Here is a 20,532-nt window from a genome sequence, read left to right as displayed (position 1 = left end):
ATTTGGGACAGATTGTTACAGTCCTCATGTTGCAGGGTACAGGGGAGTCATTACTCAGATTTTCCAGGGTGGCAGCAGATTTCTTTGTGGGCTGATTCTGGTATGTGCTCCCAGAAGCAAAGGTGAATGCCCTTGGCTCACACAGAGAGGTGAGCATAGCTCTGGGGCTGATGCCCCAAAACTCGCACAGCTGCAGGCTGCAGGGGATCCATCCTTTGCCCCACATGTTGCCCTGACTGTGACTGTGATGCTGATAGGAGCAGAACAGAGGCACACTGCCTGTCTTTTTGCTACCAAGTATAGCACCTGTGGGAGTGATGTATAGTACCCTGCTCCAAGACCAGCAGTTGCTCAGTTCCCAGTCAGTTCTGCAGGCTGAAGTAAAGGTGGGTGACTGCAGAATTCCCTCTCAGCTAAAACAGTGAGCAGTGGTGGGGCATGCAGCAATTTCTTCCTACCTTGACGTGGTAAGACGGCAGCTCGCCGCTGGCAGCAAACTGCAGTGGTATCTCTGTCTTCTCACCTCTTGCCCCACAGAGTCTTCATTGCTGAAAATTTCCATCAGTCAGACCCCTACCTACAAAAGTGGTCCTTCCTTTGTTCTTTTCATATCCAGAGCAGCTTAAGTTAGTGTGGCTATATCCTATTCAGACATCTTGGATCTCCTAGCCCCGCCCCTCCCCTCCTCTTCGCTCCGCTCCCCTCCCCATGTTTTAACTACTTATTTCAAAGAGTGAAGAGAGACAGAGATATCTTCCATCTGCTGGTTCACTCCCCAAATGACTTCAGTGGCCAGGACTAAAAGCCAAGCTGAAGGCAGGAGCCAGGAGCTTTTTCTGGGTCTCCCACATGGCTGCAGAGTCCCAAGCACTTAGGCCATCTTCTGCTGCTTTCCCAGGAGCATTAGCAGGGAGCTTGATTGGAGGTGGAATAGGCGGGATACAGACTGGTGCCCATGTGGGATTCAGGCATTGCAGGTGGCAGCTTAACCTGCTGAGCCACAACATCAGCTCCTACTTTCTAGTTTCTTTTAATTTCAACCTGAAGGACTCCCTTTACCATTTCTTGAAGGGCAGGTCTAGTGATAATGAACTTTCTCAGCTTTTGTTTATCTGCATGTGTGTTCCTATTTCCTTTACATTTAATGGACAGTTATGCTGAAGATAGAATTCTCTTTTTTTAAGACTTATTTTATTTATTTGAAAGGCAGAGTTACAGGGTGGGGGGCAGAGAGACACAGACAAAGGTCTTCTACCTGCAGGTTCACCCCCCAAATGGCTACAACAGCTGGGGCTGGGTCAGGCCAAAGCCAGGAGCCAAGAATTTCTTCCAGGTCTCCCACATGGGTGCAGGGGCCCAAACACTTGGGCCATCTTCTGCTGCTTTCCCAGGTGCATTAGCAGGGAGCTGGATCAAAAATGGAGCATCTGGGACTTATAGCGGCACCCATGTGGGATCCCAGCACTGCAGACAGCAGCTTAACCTGCTACGCTACAACGCCAGTGCTGGAGATAGAATCCTTGATTTGATAGATTTTCTTTCAGCATGTTGAATGTGACCAGCTCACTGCCTTCTGGCCGCCAAGGTTTCTGATGAAAAATCTTCCTGTAGTCATATTGAGGATTACTTGCCTGTGATGAGTTGCTTCTCTTGTATTGCACTGCCGGTTTTGTCTTTGGCTTTGATAGTTTGATTATAATGGATTTCTGCATGAGCCTCTTCAGGTTCATTCTGTTGGTGATAACTGAGTTTCTTGAATGTCTATATCTGTAATTTTAGTCAAATTTTTAGCTCTAAATTCTTCAGATAATCTCTGTTCCTTTCTCGCCCCAAATTGTGAGGTTCCATGTGTTGAGCTGCAACCCAAGCTGTGTCCTTTTCTTCTATATTTTCTGTCCTGAGTCTCAACAATTTAATGTCTCTTCACGTTTGCCAATTCTTTGTTTTGCCTTCTGAAATCTTTTTACTCCCTTTAGTGAATTTTTCATTTCAGTTATTGTGCTTTTCAGGCCAATTTAAAACAGTATTTTATATTTCTTTATTGAAATTTCTACTTTATTAATAACTTAAAATTTTTTTCACATGTCTTCCTCTAGTTTTTTGAGCACCTTTTGTTTTGAAGTTGTTTTGAAGTCTTTGGTAATTCCAACATCTGTTCCTTTTCAAGAATGATTTGTTTCTGTAGATTTATTTTTTCCTTTGAATGAGCTGTGATTTCCTCTTTCTTTTTAAGCTTTTTAATTATTAAAATTGAAATTTCTGGAAGTCAGGTTCCCCCTTTCTTAGGATTTGCTTAGGAGGGTGGGTAAGGAGAACGGGTGCAGGCAGGCACTGTAGTCTGTCTCTGTGCCAGGATCAGCCTGAGGTGTAAATTTAATCCCTTCTCAAATGTTCTTTTTCTGAGCCTGTACCCTTTCCTTGGATATGTGTAGCTACTTTCTAAATTCTCTTGTATTTACAGTTGCTTTTGAAAATTCTAGTCCTTAAATATTTGGCTCCTAAAATGGTGAAGATAAAAGTGGAGGGAGGAAATGTTCCAGCCTTTTAAATCTCCTAGAAGTTGCTTCTTCCAGAGGGCTGTTAGCAGTGGTGGTAAGGACTGAAACAATGGCTTCTCCTGTCTGTATCTGCTCCTCTGTGATCAGAAGATGCAATCACCCATCAGAGTGCAGATCCTTGTATACAAGGAGAAGTTCTTTTTGCCCCCACCCCCCAGCTGCTGCTGGAAGGCAGACAGTGGCCTGTGATGGGACTACAAAGGTGGGCAATGGGCTGTTAGCAAACTGGGAACTGAAACTGACCGAAATTTAAGGTCCTAACCTTCTGTTGGAAGTTGCAAACCTTCTGGTGGACTACAGTTTCAAAATAGTTACTTCAGAGAGACTGCCGGGCCAAATGTTTTCTAGGTAGGGAGACCAGTTCCTGAGGCTCCTTACTGTGCCATATTCCCAGTTTTCCAGTTCTGATTGCTTTTTGTTTAACCATTATTCCTTCCAGTTTTCTTCCTGCTCTCAGATTTTGCTGATTTTACTCATAAACAGCAAGAAAAAAAGTAGGCAGTAACTTAACTTTGGGTATTTCAGCTAGGTTACAGAGATCTTTCAACCCATATCCTGCTTGCCTTATTACTGAAGGCCGTTGTTACTGCTAAGCTTTCTTTTTTTTTTTTTTTTTTTTTCAGCACTGGCCCCTTTCATATCACTTTATTTTTTTTCACTTTTATTTAATAAATATAAATTTCCAAATTACAGCTTATGGATTACAATGGTTTTTCCCCCCCCATAACTTCCCTCCGCCGCAGCCCTCCCATCTCCTGCTCCCTCTCCCATTCCATTCACATCAAGATTCATTTTCAATTCTCTTTACATACGGGAGATCAATTTAGTATATATTAAGTAGAGATTTCAACAGTTTGCACCCACACAGAACATAAAGTGTAAAATACTGTTTGAGTGCTCGTTATACTGCTAAGCTTCCCACCAATGCTTACAAAGGATCCCACTTCCACTACTTTCCCATAAAATGTTCCTCGTTTTCTTGTGTGCCTTTACCAGCAACTTTCTCAAAGGTGAAATTTCTCTTATGTGTCTTCACATCACTTTAAGCTTTCTTTAAAAAAAAAGATTAATATATTTGAAAGGTAGAATTAGAGAGATAGAGAGAGATCGAGAGAGAGAGGTCTTCCATTCACTGATTCACTCCCCAAATGGCTGCAGCAGCTGGGGCTGGGCAGGCTGAAGCCAGGAGCCAGGAGCTTCTTCCAGGTCTCCCACTTGGGTGCATTTCTATTGCTTTCCCAGGCACAGTAGTAGGGAGCTGTATCAGAAGTAGAGCAGCTAGGACTAGAACCAGTGTCCATATGGCATGCCAGCACTGAAGGCCAGGGCTTTTACCCGCTGTGCCACAGCGCTAACCCTGTGAACTTTCCTTTAAGCTCCTCAGAATCTTCCCAGCCACTGCCCACCGCCTGGTTCCACAGCCAAAGCAGCAACCCATTTCCTGGTACTAAAATCCATGTTAGTTATCTATTGCTGTGTGACGGACTGTTGCAAAGCGTAGTGGCCTCCACAGAACACATTTATATTTCTGTTTCTCTGGGCAGGGATCAAGGGTGTGTAAGCCAGATCCTCAGGCTCTTTAAAGCTATAATCAAAATGTCATCTGGGGCTACAGTCTCCCTCAGACTCACCTGGCTGTTGGGAGGCCTCCAGTCTTCATTGACTCTTGCCTAGAGACATCAGTTCTTTCTGTGTGGACTTTTCCACAAAAGCACTCAACAACGGGCATTCCTCAGAGTGAGGAAGAGGGCAAGAGTCAGGTCAGAATGAGCAAATTGGAAGCCACTGTCCTTTTGTAACTTAACTTCAGAATAACCTCTTTGTCTTTTGTTAGATTCTTTGGACTAGAAGAGAATCGTTGTGGGATGAGTGGTCACTTTCAATGCCTGCATCCCGAGTCAGAGTGCTGGTTAGAATCCTGACTCTGCTGCTTCTGGTCCAAGTTCCCTAATAATATGCCTTGGAAGGCAGCAGATCATGGGTCAGGCGCTTGAGTCACCGACACCCATGTGATCCTGGCTCCTGGCCTCAGGGTGTCCCAGTCCTGGCTGTTGAGAACGTTTGGGGAGTGAAACAGTAGATGGAAGATTTCTCTCTCTCTCTCTCACTCTCACTTCTCCTTCTTCCCCTGTCTCTGTCATTCTGCCTTTCCAGTAACAGTTCTTAAAAAAAGCAGAACATCATCATCACTGTGTCCAGCCCACTGTGAAGGGGTGGGCTTTACACAAAGACGTCAATGTCAGGAAGCAGGAATTAATGAGGGCGCTTTTTAGAGGCTTTTTCCACAGTGGGGATTAACTTTGTTTTAATTTAAAATCTTTCATTTTGAACTAACACTTTTTGTGTTGAGTGCCTGTTTGCAGAAACCCTCACCAGTAAGGTGTATTAGCAAACTTTGTATGTAATATATCAAGTGTTTGTTTTGCTTAAAATGAAATTGAGCTTGTTTCCTATATTTGAAAGTCATTAGTAATTTTTTTCAAATCTTTTGCATACTTTTCTCTTGGACTCCTGGTCATTAGTTTTTTGTTTGTTTGTTTGTTTTGATTTATTATGTGAGGAAATTAGCCCCTTGTCTGTTACAAGTGTGGATAGTACTTTTCTCATTTTGTCATTTGTGTTTTGATTTTGTTCATGTTTGTGTCAGCATATTTTTCATGTAGTCAAACAGATCAAGCATCGCTTTTATAGAGAAATCATACCTTTAAAAACAAAATCCATTCATGTATTTCCTGCTAATTTATCTTTAGTCTCTCACTATTGCTTTCCTAGGGTAAATTTGAATGCCCCTATACTGACATGTAAGGCTTTTTATTTTCTCATTTCTATTTGGCTTTCTTCCCCTTCATCAGCTGTGGAAGCCTTTGACCAGCGTCTTATGAAAGTCTCCCCATTCTTCAACACACCATGTCCATGCAAATCTGTGTTCCTGCCTGGTGCCTCCACATGTCTGCAGGAAAAAACATTAAGGCAAGGTCTACATTGGGAGCACTTTTGTAAGCTCAGAGCCTTGTACAGTCATGGCATGCTTGGTTTCTTGAATGAATAAGTGAGTGAGATGATCAGAGAACAGTAGTTAAAAAAGAAAACATGACCATCACACTGTTATTACCTGTTCTTTTCTGTTGTCCTCACTTTTTCCTAGAAGACTGCATATCTATACTGGTTGAGTTTTATAACTATTTCTCAATTTCATAACCCCCATTGTTGTCTGAGACAGAATGCTAATAAGTAGATTTCTGCGGCAAAGAAAACAGAGAAATCATATTCCAGTTCTTCTTGGCAAGTAAATGTGCCTAAATGCTTAGATTCAGGGCATCAGAATATGAGAAATAATGATTATAACCTAGCACTGTTAAAATGAACTCTTCCTCTCACTTTCTGTGCACATGGGCACAGGGGCTGAAGAAGCATTCCAAGGCTAGAAAATGCAGACTTTGTGTTGAAACTGAGAAAGCAAAAGGATGGCACTCGGGGTCCGTACCATGCAGGATTTACCTTTGCAGCCCCGTGTGGCTAATGCTTGGAGGGTCACATGAGACACAACTCAGCTGCTCTCTTGTTTAAGCGATTGTTATTTTGGCCTTTGTTACAGAAATCAGATTTGTGTCTGAACTTGTGCAGTGCCCTCAGGTAACACATCGCACCTTTGGGACCATTCCCTGCTAATCAGTGTGACAAGTTGTTATCAGGCAGTTAGAGAACTGGAAGCATGGAAAGTATGGATCAGGCAAATGCTAATATTCTAAGAGTTAAGAAGGAAGAGGAGAAGGGAGAGAGAATAAGAGGTGAAGGTCGGTGAAGGCTGTTGATGCAAAGACACTTGTGAAAAGAAGTCAAGTCTGCTTATGACCATGATGTAGACTAGCAGCCTTTTCAGGATGTGGCAGGGTTGCATCCGGACAGGAAAGTGAACATCCTTGATGAAGAAAACGAAAGGAATAATATAGGGACACACACACTAAAGGAGCAAGGTAGGCTGTAGATTGCAGGGGAAATGTAATGGGGCCCAAAGCCATGACTGTTAAAAATAAAACAGTCAAAAAATACCAATACGGGGGAAAGGGCAAAAGAGACAGTTCTGGCAAAATGGACCCTGGGCTATTATTTCAGGCACCTGGTTCCCATTAATCTCTCATCCCTACAGACTCTTACCTCTCCTGCCTCTCTCCAACCTTGTCCTGAGCTGGTATGTAAATTAAAACAGCAGCTTTAATCTTGAAAACATTAGGAATCAGGATAGTAAAAGTTGAGGATGGAGCCAGAGTCCATAGGCTCCAAATTGGTAGTAGCAGAATGCCCCAAATAGGTAACAGGGACAAGACGAGGAACTACCATAAAATCTGGTTTTATTTCCTTCTTTGAGCCCTTGCCTTCCCTTTTCCCCTTTCCAAAATATGCATATGCAGGTCATGTTGAGAAACCCCTTTCCAGTTGGCCTGTTTCCAAGTCGAGGGTACAGCTGGGCCGAAGGGCCACATGTTGAAGTTATTAATGTGCCTGTGCCCTTCTCCCCCACTGAGTTCACTGATCAAAGGCCCTGCCAGCGCGGCAATGGATAGCCTCGCATAATGGGAACTGAAATTCTACTTAAGAAACCAGCTTTGCCAAAACACACTACCTTTTTAAGTGAAACATTCCATGCACATATTAACCTGATTACAGAAAGGAAGGGGGATCTTTTTTCCTTCTGTACCCTGCTAATAATTTTCTGTCAAGTCTGATTTGGCTTTCGCTGCACTCCAAGTTCTTATGATGTGCCCCGTTCACCAGTAAACTGAAAACAGAAGGCACTGCACAAACTCTGAGACGGGATACTCCATCCATGAATAGACGCAGCAGAATTCAGTTCTCTGCCAACAAGGAAAGCCAGTGACTTTTCCAGTCTCTGACAGCCAGCAGCCTGCCTCTGATTCACACAGTCAGCGAAGGAAACACATGGAGAAAATGGTGGAAATAATTAAGAGTTCTTGGAGTTAACAGAAGCACTGACTCATTACATGGAGCCCCGCCTCGAAAGGGAGTAAACCATTGTGCTTATTAGAGAAAAGAACAAACAGTAACAGAGTGTTGTAAAGGCCGAATCAGTTCCAGCCCAGGTTGAAGAGCTGGTTAGGTAAGAAAAAAGCAAGGAAAAAAAGCAGATTTAAAGGAAACGGTTACTTTGCTCTGCCTGATAAATAGTAATGCTTTATGGGTTATTTCACTATGTTTCATGGTAACCTGGTTCCTGCACAGCTGACAAAATTTTGTTCCCAGGCAAGATATCAAAAGAGCTAGACACTATGCATATGCCCACATCGAGGACCAGTCCATGCAGAGATTAAGACCTTCACCTTTCTTTCAGACACCTTGAAGAGCTGTTCTTGTCCTAAGACAGACAGATACACTAAATGGCCTCTCTGGGGACCTCATACACAGATACCGCACTCTTTTTCAAGTTTTACAGTCTCTCAAATTGTTTGCTTTTGTAAACAGAGGAACTCTGAGAAGATGAAAGTCATACAAGGATCCCCTCCACTTCTTTAGTCCTCATTTCTGCACAGAATGGAAGGTGCTGAGCGGTTGATGTATTCTAGAAAAGGTCCAAAGAAGCCACCAACAGAAGTGAATAAAGGGCAGCGACAGTGTGTTAGTCACTTCCTATTTGTGTGTGACGACTATTGGGACAATTTGTTAATAAGACCAAGGAAGAGCTTTCTCATTGGTATCTTGCAATACTTCAGCAGGTATCCTGTCAAAACACATTAATGACTTGAAGGGGTTTTTATCTGAAGAAAGGGAACCTTTAAGTAGGTAATGCTAGCAAAACTCTCACATAATTAGACGTGATAATCCATTCTTCTTAGTATAGCTGCCGGCCTTTTTTTTTTTTTTTTAATGCTTTGCCCTATTAGGAGAGCTATCAAATTTAACCCAAAGTGGATATCCTTAATGTCCCAGACTATTCTATGAGGGGACTTCAGAAAATTTGTGGGAATGGGAATGAAAAGATAAGGTTATTTTGATCAAAAAAAAAATTAAAATCATTGCATGTGGAAGAGTCTTCAAATTGAAGTTCATGGAAAATATGTTTCATGAAAAATCTGCATGGATTGCAAACTTTTATGCTCCCAAATAAACTTATCTTTTAATTTCCTTTTCTGTGAATTTTCTGAGGCACTCTTGTATTATCTTTCCTGTGTTTGGTATTGCTGTTGACACCCCTTTGGCTGCCATTCCTAGGGTCCTGAAGAACTCGTTGCTTTTCAGGTGAGGATATCTCATATTGTTGCCAGAGTTGTTCATGGGCAATCAGAGCGGGCCCTATTGTACAGTGACATCATTCATAATTTCTCAGTTACAGCAGGGAGAAGACAAAATCGAGGTGGTTATTTAAAAATATATATACTCAGCCTTTGGATGTTACTTGTCTCCAAAGGGGCAGTGACCATTGACAAAATTCTCTACCATATCAGCCAAGAATCTGCAGTAATGCACTCAGTAGAGAAGAGCACAGCTTAAGTTCTGAGTCCAAACCTAAAATTCAATAAAATAATATGCTTTGATATTGAGTACTCACCTTCATAAATTTTAGCTGTGAGAGTTGTATTTAAGTATAGAAGTATAGGAAGGAATTTGTAAATTCTTGCTAAGAATTTAGAATTTCTTAGTGCTAACACAATCAGTCTTTATACTGAATAAACCTTTAAATTCAAAAATAAAGAAAAAGCTATGATGAATGTCATTCTTTTTAAAAAATATTTATTTATTTGAAAGACAGAGTTAAAGAGAGAAAGAGAAGTCTATCCACAGGTTTACTCCCAACAAATGGCAGCAATGGCCAGGGCAGGGCCAGGCCAAAGCCAGGATCCTGGAAGTCCATTTGGGATTCCCATGTGGGTGGTAGGGGCCCAAGTACCTAGGCCATATGTGCTGCCTCCCAAGTGCATTAGAAGAAGCTGGATTTGAAGAAGAGCAAGTAGATCTTGAATTAGCACTCTAATATGGGATGTTGATATCACAAGCAGTGGCTTACCCCACCATGCCTCAGTGCTGGCCTCTAAGATGTGTTTTAAAATATTTAACGGAGCTGGTGTTGTAGTGCAACATTCAAAGCTGCTGCACCCATATGGGTGCCGGTTCTAGTCCTGGATAGTCCACTTCCAATCTAGCTCCCTGCTGATACACCTGGAAAAGCAGTGGAAGATGGCCCAAGTGCTTGGGCCCCTGCACCCACATGGGAGACCCAGAGAAGCTCCTGCCTCCTAGCTTTGGCCTACCCCAACCCTGGCTGTTGCTGCCATTTGGAGAATGAACCTGCGATGGAAGCTCTCTCTGTTTCTCTCTCTTTCTCTCTAACTCTGACTTTCAGATAAATAAAATAAACCTTTTAAAAAAAGATTATTTAAACCATTACAAAACAAAAATTATATGTCATACCAGATGATCCTAATATCACAGTGGGTCAAGAAAACCTATACATATCAAGCTTATTTCAATAAAGAAGCGGTTTGAATATACACCTTGCTTCCTATAGCTCCAACTTACTTCTTTGGACCAAATTTTATCAGGTCACATTCCTGGTTTTAACCATTTTTGGTACAGTGATGCCATAGTAAACTTACACACTAGGGATGAATAGTTACTTTGGTTTGGGAATCTAACAGGTAATTTGACAATATGTAAAAGAATGTTACTGAGCTACTTTTGGTTTGAAACTGATGTTTATTGGCGATAAAGGCATTTCTTGCCCATAAACCTGAAGATTTACTACCACCCATTTCACTTAAATACAAGAATCATGAAGTGGGTGACACACTGTAGAGCTTAAGGTCTTTCTGAAAAACTTCTGTTCCTTTAGATTACTGTAAGTGAATTACTATGGGGTTCTTTTGTACCCAGCTTTTCTGGATGACAGTACTCACAGGAGGAAAAATAGAGACAATCAGAAAGAGGTTCTTATTTAGTAATATGTTTAGTCACTGAGTAAAATTTTAATAATGTTTTAATGCTAGAAAAATGGAAGAAAGAACAACCTATGCAGCAGTTAGAAATGATTCAGCTGAAAACACTTCACTTCATCCTCTTTCTTCCAGGCTCACCATACACGCTCTTGTTTTCATCCCCAGGTTGCTCATTCTGTTCTCTGGCTTCATCTTCACCCTGCTGTCTCAAACCCTATTCTGAATCTGAGTGCCATACTCACACTCTTTAGCTTGCTTGCTTTTCTTTCTCCTTTTCTCCCCCTCTCCATGTGTTTCTGTGTGGGTTTGTGCACATGAATATGTGTGTACATGTTCCCACAGGTATGCTGTGAGATCCCACTTCCAATTAATAATTATAAATGTCCTTCCTCACAATACAGTGTTGAAATCACAGGATATCTTTTCCTGTTTTATGAATTTTCAAAGTAAAAAGCTCCAGTAGGGAAGTCTTGCAATTTGTGTGGATTTTGTTTTAACCTTGCTGAAATTTTCTTGGCGAAACACATGCTGTAATGAAGTATGAAAAGATGCATGAAAGTGGGGTGGGTGTTTGGGTGCAGTGGGCTTAGCTGACACTAAGGATCCCTGCACCCCTTGTCAGAGTGCCATTTCTTTCTTTCTTTTTTTTTTTTTTTAAGATTTGTTTATATGAAAGTCAGAGTTCCACAGAGAGGAGAGGCAGAGAGAGAGAGAGAGAGAGGTCTTCCATCCAATGGTTCACTCCCCAATTGGCCGCAACGGCCAGAGCTGTGCCAATCCGAAGCCAGGAGCCAGGAGCTTCTTCCAGGTCTCCCACTCAGCTGCAAGGGACCCAAGGACTTGGGCCATCTTCTACTGCTTTCCCAGGCCATAGCAGAGAGCTGGATCAGAAGTGGAGCAGCCAGGTCTCAAACCAGCACCCATATGGGATGCCAGTGCTTCAGGCCAGGGCATTAACCCACTGTGCCACAGTACCAGCCCCCAGAGTGCCATTTCAAGTCCAGGCTGGAGTGCCTGGCGCTAGGCTTTGGCCTGATCCAGTCCCAGCTGTTGCAGGCATTTGGGGTATGAGCCAGTGAATGGACAGCCTCTCTCTCTCTCTGTCTCTGTCATATGGACTTTCTAGTAAATAAATCTTAAAAAAAAAAGGGGGGGGTATAACTTTATAAAATTAATGTTTTCAACCTTGGTCCTTTACAAAAAGTGCTGCTAGGAAGAATGTTTTATATTGTGTGTAGAATATGTTAGTGAATTTCTCTGGGGTAAACAAATAGGATTGGAATTGCTAGATTATATGGTATCCATATCTCCATCTTTAGTGATGCTATAGTATCTAATTTACAGTGCTACCATTAGTTTATGAGAGTGCTTGCTGCTCCAAATCTACACCATTACTTGGTATTATCAGATTTTTATCTAAGCTGGTGGATGTATAGTAGTTATTACATGGTGTTTTTAATCTGTATTTTCCTGATTACTGAGGAGATTCAGCATCTTTTCATATGTTAATTGAACTTTTTGAATTTTTTCTTTTGTGAAATGCCTGTTCAGGGTTTTTGCTCATTTATGTACTAGTCTCTTGTTTTCTTAATGACTTGTAGGAGTTCTTTGTACATCCTGAATAATAAGCCTTGCTAGTTGCACATGTTGTAATTGCTTTCTCCTACTCTATGGCTTGCATTTCCTATTCTTTTTTTTTTTTTTTTTTTGACAGGCAGAGTGGACAGTGAGACAGAGAGACAGAGAGAAAGGTCTTCCTTTGCCGTTGGTTCACCCTCCAATGGCCGCTGCAGCCAGCGCGCTGCGGCTGGCGCACCGCGCTGATCCAATGGCAGGAACCAGGTACTTCTCCTGGTCTCCCATGGGGTGCAGGGCCCAAGTACTTGGGTCATCCTCCACTGCACTCCCTGGCCACAGCAGAGAGCTGGCCTGGAAGAGGGGCAACCGGGACAGAATCCGGTGCCCCGACCGGGACTAGAACCAGTGTGCCGGCACCACTAGGTGGAGGATTAGCCTAGTGAGCTGAGGCGCCGGCCACATTTCCTATTCTTTAAGCTGTCTTTTGGTATGCTGAAAAGGTTCTTAATATAGTCACATTTCTCAGCATTTCTTTGTCATAAATGATTTTTAACAGACATTTACTTCTACTCCAAGGTCTTGAAATTGTTCTTCTATATGTTGTCTTTTGAAAGCTTAGTTATTTTACCCAAACAGATTTTAGTTATATTGTCTACCTGAAACTGATACTACATTAGTTTGGTATTACACGTTTTCACACAAGGATACTCAGTTTTCCAGTACATCCTGTGAAAGATTCATTCTTTTCACACCACTTAAAATTGCTACTTTTGTCATAGATTAATTATCCACATATATGTGGGTCTGATTTGGGGTTCCATCCTTTTTGTTCTGTTTGCTCATGTATGCGTTGTTTATACTCTTTCAATTACCTCTGTAACATGTCTTAGTAACTGGTTGTAGAAAATATCACACCTTGTTTCTTTTTTGTGATTAGTAGAGTGTTTCTTGGTCTGTTTTATTTCATATGCATTTTAGAATTAGGTCATTGAAGTTTGTATTGATATGACATTCAGTCTTGGAGGGAAGTGATGATTTTGAAAAAGAACAAAATTAGAAAACTTACAGTATCTCAGGACTTCTGACATAGCTATGGTAATCAAGACAATATGGTGTTGGCTTGGATAGAGAGAGACATAAGTAAGAGTCCAGGATGGTTCCAGATATATGTGACCAACTTATTTTTAACAAAGATGCCAAGATAATTCAGTGGAGGATTTATAATATTTTCTACAACTAGTACTGGGAAAATTGGATATCAACTCATAAATGAAAAAAATGATGATGAACCCCAATCTTTTTTTTTAACGATTTATTTATTTGAAAGGCAGAGTTAGAGAGAGATGAAGAGAAAGAGCGAGTGATTGATCTTCTACCTGCTGTTTCATTTCCCAAATGGCCACAATGGCCAGGGCTGGACCAGGCTGCAGACAGCAGCCAGGAGTCTCATCAACCAGGTTGCCCACATAGATGGTTGGGGCCCAAGTACTTAGGCCATCTGCTGCGGCTTTCCCAGGCACATTAGCAGGGAGCTGCATTGGAAGTGGAATAGCTGGGACTCAAATTGGCCCCCATATGAGACACTGGTAACTACAGGTGGCAGCTTAACCCCATGTACCACAGTGTGCCCTCCCATCTGTTCTTCACATGATGAACAAAACCTCAAAATGACTCTTAGACCTAAATGTAAAACCTCAAACTAAGATTTCTAGAAGACAAGGTAGGAGAAAATATTTGGTTAATGAAGACGTCTTAGTTAAGACACCAAAAATAAATACCACAGAAGAAAAGCTGACAAATTGGACTTGAAATTTAAAGCTTTTGTTCTTTAAAATACATTGGTAATAAGGTAGTTGAAAAATAAACACATGAATAAATTATCTAAATTTTTAGTCATAAAGGAAATGAGTTAAAATGGGATACCAATGTTATAATTGACAAAACCTTTCAATATCAAACTCTTCCAGTGTGCAAAGCAACTGGAACTCTCATTTTTTGCTAGTGGAAGTACAAAATGGCATGATCCTTTTAGGAAACAGTTAGGGTGTGTACTAATTATCAGTTGCTGCATAAGAAATGTTACATGTTTAACAGTCCAGAACAACACACATTTATTATCATACTGGGTCTTCTGCTTCAGGGTCTCTGACAAGAGTGCTGTCAAGCTGTCAGTCTCATTTGGAGGTCTCCGTTGAGGCTCAGATAGGGAAGGATCCTCTTTCAAGCTCCTGTGGGTGTTGATAGGATTCACTTCTTGGCAGCTGTCAGATTGAAAGCCTCAGTTCACAGCAGCCTGTTGGTTGCCCTCAGTTTCTTGTCAATGGACCACGCAATATATCAGCTAACTTCATCAAAGCCAAGAAGAGAGATAATAGAGTCTGCTAGTAACAAAGAAGTCACCATCCTATGTAATCTAGTCATGGAAGGGATAGCTCATTACCTTTGCTATATTTCATTGGTTAGAAGCAAATTATAGGTCCCAGCCACACTCGTGGGGAGGGATTACATAAAACCATAAATTCTCAGAGACTAGGATAATTTGGAGTTATCTTAGAGTCCATGTACCACAGGAAGGCGCTTATAAAATCATATGTTAAGCTTACTACATGATCCAGAGACCCCATGCCTGGATATTTATTTTAGAGAAATGAAAAGATGTTCACCCAAAGATCTATACATGAAAAGCAGCTTTATTAAAAATTGTCAAACACTGGAAAAAACCAAAATATCTAGCATCTGATGAATGGATAGCTAAATCATGGTATAGCCACACAATGAAACACTATTCTGCAATAAAAAGTAGCTACTGATACATGTAACAACGTGGATGAATCTCCAAAGTCTTAAACTTAGTGAAAGAAACCAGACACAAAAGGCTTCACACTGTATAATTCTGTTTATATTGTATTCTATAAAAGACAAACCTATGGAAAAGAAAACAGATCAGTGGTTACTCAGACCGGGGATTGGAAGAGGATTAACAACAAAGCTTGGAGATTTTTAGTGACAATAGAAATATTCTGTATTTTGATTTTGATTTTAGTGTGATTACACAGTGTATACACTTATCAGAACTTAAAGAATTGCACACCTAAAAAGGATGATGTTTATTATATGTAGATTATACTTCAATAAATCTGTCCTAAGAAAAGCAAGTAAAAACATGTGTACTCAAGGATTTGTTCCTTCTGTTAAAAGCGTAAGGGTTTCAGTTTTACTAGTGGATATACAGTGGTTCTCCAAGAAGTTTGTAGTAATGGAATTAAAAATTTATCTTGGTACAAAAAATTGTGAAACCTGCCCATATTCAAAAAGTTTAAGGAAAATGCATATTGGAAAAGAGAAAATGCACAGATTTCAAAATTTTTTGTACCAAAATAATTTGTATTTCTTACGTGATTTTTTTTTGAGGAACGCTTTATTCTAATAGAATGCTGCCTTAATTTTTAGAACATGTATTGAACTGATTAAATATTCAGCTCTCCCTTTGTAATTTTTAGTATTTGAATATAAATGTATAGATGCATAAAACTTAAAGGAAGTGAAACCATCATTATTAACATATGAAGGCTGGCACCGAGGCTCACTTGGCTAATCCTTGGCCTGTGGCCCAGCACCCCGGGTTCTAGTCCTGGTTGGGGCGCGGATTCTGTCCTGGTTGCTCCTCTTCCAGTCCAGCTCTCTGCTGTGGCCCAGGAAGGCAGTGGAGGATGGCCCAGGTCCTTGGGCCCTGCACCCGCATGGGAAACCAGGAGGAAGCACCTGGCTCCTGGCTTCAGATCGGCGCAGTGTGCTGGCCGTAGTGGCCATTTGGGGGGTGAACCAACGGAAGGAAGACCTTTCTCTGTCTCTCTCTCTCACTGTCTAAATCTACCTATCAAACAAAAAATAAAGAAAAAAAAATGTGAAAGCCTGTTGGCTCCCAGTACTTATATTTACTTCCTGAACAATATAAGAATTTCAGGAGATTTTAAATCCTCTCCTAATTTAAAATGCTAACAATGTATATTTAAATTCTAGATAGCCTTTAAAACTATACAACAATGTTGCATACCATCTTTATTTAGATAACTGTGCAGTTTTAATATTTTTAAAATTTTTATGTCTTTTTGTACCAGATCTTCTCTCTTGGATCATTTTTCGTCAAACTGAAGTACATCTTCAACTCTTTGTATTCATTTGAAAATGTGTATTTTGCCTTCATTCTACATCTGTGTTTTTCTGAGTAAAGGATTGCATATTGAAAAGTCTCTTTCTTTCTGCAGGAAGAAGATTCCATTCTGTTGTCTTCTGTTGTGATTGCATAATCAGCTGACTATCTAAAGGTTCTTTGAAGAACAGGCTTGCTCTGGCCTTAGTTTCTGCTTTTCAGTATGAGGTGTATGCATAGTTCTTTTGTTCTTTTCACCTTCTACTGGACTTTGAAACTGTGGATTTCTGTCTTTCATTTTCTTAGAAAATTCTCAGCCATTTTCCCTTCAAACACTTCTTCACTATCCTTTTTCTCCTCTGCTTCTGAGACACTGAATAAATATATATCTCAGAGCTTTTTACCAAAGTCTAATCTCTTACTCTTTCAGCTGTATTTTCTATTTTTTCTTTTCTCTGCCTGCATTTTTGGGTAAACTGAAATGTTTTGCAATTCACTAAGTATTACTCTAGGTCCAACTCTTTGGTTGAATCTTTAATTTCAGTTATTGTGTTTTTAATTATTTTTGTGTTATATTTTTATCCAGTGAAGATAAATCAAGCTTTTCCTTAATTTTTTAAAGATCATTTCATTCATTTGAAACAGAGAGAGGCAGAAGCAAGGAGAGAGAGGTCTTCCATCTCCTGGTTCACTCCCCAAATGGCCGCAGTGGCAGAGCTGAACCAATCCGTAGCCAGGAGCTTCCTCCTGGCCTCCCACGTGGGTGCAGGGACCAAAGGACTTGGCCATCCTCCTCTGCTTTCCCAGGTGCATTAGCAGGGAGCTGGATTGGAAGTAGAGCAGCCGGGACTCATGCCCATATAGAGTGCCAGTACTACAGGCCAGGGCTTTAATGTGCCACAGTGTTGGCCCCTCCTTTATTAAAATATGTTTGGCATACTTATTTAATGATCTGCATTTGATCATTTCAAAATTTAAGTCTCACCAGTTGTTTCTCACTCACTTGTAGAGTCTAATTTCCTTTGTCCTTGTTTATGTTTGTGAGCTGGATACTCTGAAGTTTATCTGAAGAGATCATTTTAGGTATATGATGAATGTACCTTCTTCTAGATAAGCTTTACATTTGCTGTGTCAGATACAGGGGCTACCATCAGTCAAAAACTCAAATTTAAAGTTTGAATTTGACCCCAAACTGAAGTCTGGGAGAAGCCTGTTCTGCCTGTGGAATTACCTCAACGACAAGGTTATATTTAACCTCTTGGGGTCCTGACTTGTGTGAAGCATCTCCTGGTAGAATCCTCTAATTGTTGGAGCCCTCAGAATTCAATTTCCATACCACTTCTCCCTCAATTATGATTTCTTAATATTATGAAGTTCCTAGTCATCAGATTTCTTGTTGTCTTAAATATCATAATTTTGAAAAAAAATTATAGTTTGAATCAAAATCCAAGTGCACTGCCATTTGTATTACAATTTTTAGGTAGCGTTTAAAGTATAGGTTGTTTCCTTCTAACTCCTCATAGTTTATTTGATAAAGAAATCCACTCATTTAATCTATAGAGTTTTCCACAGACTCTACATTTTGGTTATTGCATTCCTCTGCTATAGTTGCAGTTAAATATTCTTAAATACCTCCTGTACTAGTTGGCTGGGCTGCTGAAATGAATGCCACAGTTGGAAGTGTGGGGCTTAAACAATGAAAATTTGTTTCTTCACAGCCTAGAGACTACAAGTCCAAGGACAGTATATTGGCAAGGTTGTTTTTTTTTTCCCTTGAGGGAGTCTCTCTCTCTCTTTCTCTCCCTCCTTTCTCCCTCCCCTACCTTTCCCTCCCTCCCTCTGTCTCTTTAGATTGATTTATTTATTTGAAAGGCATAGAGAGGGAGACACAGAGAGAGGGATCTCCTGTCCTCTGTTTCACTTCCCAGATGGCTGCAGCAGCCAGGACTGGGCCAGCCCAAAGCCAGGAGCCTGGAACTCCATCCATGTTTCCCACATGGGTGAAGGAACCCAAGCATTTGGGACATCTTCCACTGCTTCCCCAGGCATATTAACAGGGAGCTGGATCAAAAGTGGAGCAGAATTGAACTGGTCCTCTTATGGGGCGCCAGTGTCACAGGTTCTAGTTTAACCCACTGGGCCTCTCTCCTTAGCCAAAGGCTCTTCCCTCTGTGCATTTCTGTCTCTTAATCTCATTTTTGAGATTATATTATAGTGTATTTTGAGTATATTGGGTTAAGTCACACCCCAATGACATCACTTTATCACTCGAAAGAGCCTAGCTCCACATATAGTCACATTCTGAGGTACTGGGGATTAGGACTTCAACATGGGAGTTTACAGGGCAATGATGGATGCAATTCATCCCATGACACCTTGGGAGTTGATAATTGCATCTAGAGCCTTAATTAGTTAAGTTATTTTTAAAGTAACTTCATAGATGATGTCATATTCTTACATATGTAATAATGCTGTTTGGTTATTTATTTTTTCATGAGGTTGTGTGTAGAACAGTAGGGAGTAAAGTAAAAAGCCCTTATCCCAGAAACAGATATGCCTTTTCTGTTTTAAGTGTTGGAATCAGTAGAGTTGACTTCAGTAGTATAAGGCCGACTTCAAAGTCCTCTACTTGTCAGGTGCTGTTGCTCTGTTGTGGATTGATTCTTGAGTTTCAGAAGGTTTTTCTCCATCAGTGCTAGGCTCATAGTGGGAGGAGAGGGGGATGTTTTTCTTGTCTACGTACAGCCTCAGTCTTAGGAAGACTCTGGGCACATTGATCCTGGGAAGAAGCCTTTCTCAGTGTTCCTTTTCCTTCTCTGTGGAAGAAAACTCTTCCTTGGCTGAGTAGTTGCACTAGTAGTAGACACCTGCTGCGTATTGGTGTGGGTTTCTGGGCCCAAAGCCTTCTCCTGCCCCTGTTCGTGTCCCAGAAGTATAGAGTTGTTTGTTTGTTTGTTTTTCCCTTCTCTTCTCTCCCCCAGCCAGAAGGTGTGTTCTGCTTGTGACCTGGAAGCCCTATGTTGGCTGTCCTTCCCTCTGACAGTTCTGTTTGGTAGGACAGAAAGGTCCAGGGAGCCAGGAGCTGCTAGTGCCCATCTCCCTGCAGACTGATCACTTCCAGAAGGCCTGTCCCATACTTCTAGAGCACCTGCTCGAGGCCCTTAGAAAAGAGCTGCAAGTGACTGTAACACTCACTTGAAGACTCACCTGCTCCCCACCTCAATTATTCCAAACTGGTGCATCAGCCCTCGGGCATTGTATTAAATTTGTAGTTGAGTTCTTACAGGCTTTTACAGTAGCTGCTGCTTGCGCTCTGCTAGAAGCGAGACAGTCATGAGTCCCCCTTTTCCTTGGAAGGAAATTCAGGTGTCCTTGTTGTTATCTAATCTCAGCCCTTTAATGGATTAAAAAAAATGGTAATTGTGTAGATTTTTCTAGTTTTGTTGCTGTTTGTGTCTTTTTAAAATTTGTTTTTGTCTTAGCTCATTTTTAAATATTAGACTATAAGACTTCTGTCTATTTTGTGGGCATGTCTTTCCTTCATTATCTAGTGGAATGTTATTCTGCTCCTTGCTATTTTTTGTTATAAAAACTTTGAGTGAAATTCAACTACATTCTTTTTCTGTGAATTAGCTCAAGCTAATTGAGGAATAGATCATTTGGGATAACTTTTTAAACTTCAGAACCCCGGTGATACTGCTAGCTTCTTTTGTTTTTCATGGAGTGATCAGAAATATGGTCTCACAATCTACAAATTCCTGATCTTTTCCTCCTCTCTGTTGTATGTGGGCTCACAACACACTTTCTTTTTCTCTTTCTTTGGTTCCTATTGTCCTTATTTTGCTTAGTCTGAATTCTCTTGCCTGAAAATTCTTGTTGTACGGTTTTATCCTAAAAGAGAACTTCAGTTCTAGCCATTTTGCATCTTAGCAGAGATCTTTTGTCTGCTCCCCAGCCTCCAAGCCCCACAATTAGAGTGTGTAAAACCTCGGCCAGTGTCAGCTGTTTCACGAGGTCTGGTTCAGTTTCATGAATACCTATTGGCTATTTAAGGTTTTCCTTGCAGACTTATCTGATTGCACTTCTTTTTCAATTAAGTAAGAATTACGTGTTACCAAAATAAACATACAAACAGAAGATATAAGTTAGTTTAGCAAAATGACTAGCCTGCTGGGACCTGGTTTTTATCAGTCTCCTATATAGTATACCCAGTGCAATGAATTCATCTTAGAATGAGAGCTACACTTTTAAAGAAGTGGATTCCCACAAACCATATTTAAATTAGACTAAAAAGTTTATC

The 20,532-nt window shown here is 40.9% G+C and overlaps 1 long non-coding RNA gene across 3 annotated transcripts in view; it reads left to right on the top strand.

Annotated features, from left to right (window-relative positions):
- The window catches only part of LOC127491372 (uncharacterized), a 168,091-nt gene that overhangs the window by 114,762 nt on the left and 32,797 nt on the right, over nt 1-20,532 (top strand). The window contains exon 3 of one of the 3 annotated variants that reach the window (XR_016225391.1): nt 16,348-16,618. The exons of the other annotated variants lie outside the window; for them this stretch is intronic. This is a non-coding gene — a long non-coding RNA (uncharacterized LOC127491372). Of the gene's footprint in view, nt 1-16,347; nt 16,619-20,532 lie in introns of those variants that run through there. 3 annotated transcript variants of the gene reach the window in all.

This window comes from Oryctolagus cuniculus, chromosome 18 (assembly GCF_051225735.1).
Source record: "Oryctolagus cuniculus isolate XC-2025 breed Fujian yellow rabbit chromosome 18, ASM5122573v1, whole genome shotgun sequence".
NCBI lineage: Eukaryota > Metazoa > Chordata > Mammalia > Lagomorpha > Leporidae > Oryctolagus > Oryctolagus cuniculus.
This window is presented reverse-complemented; position numbering and strand designations above follow the sequence as displayed.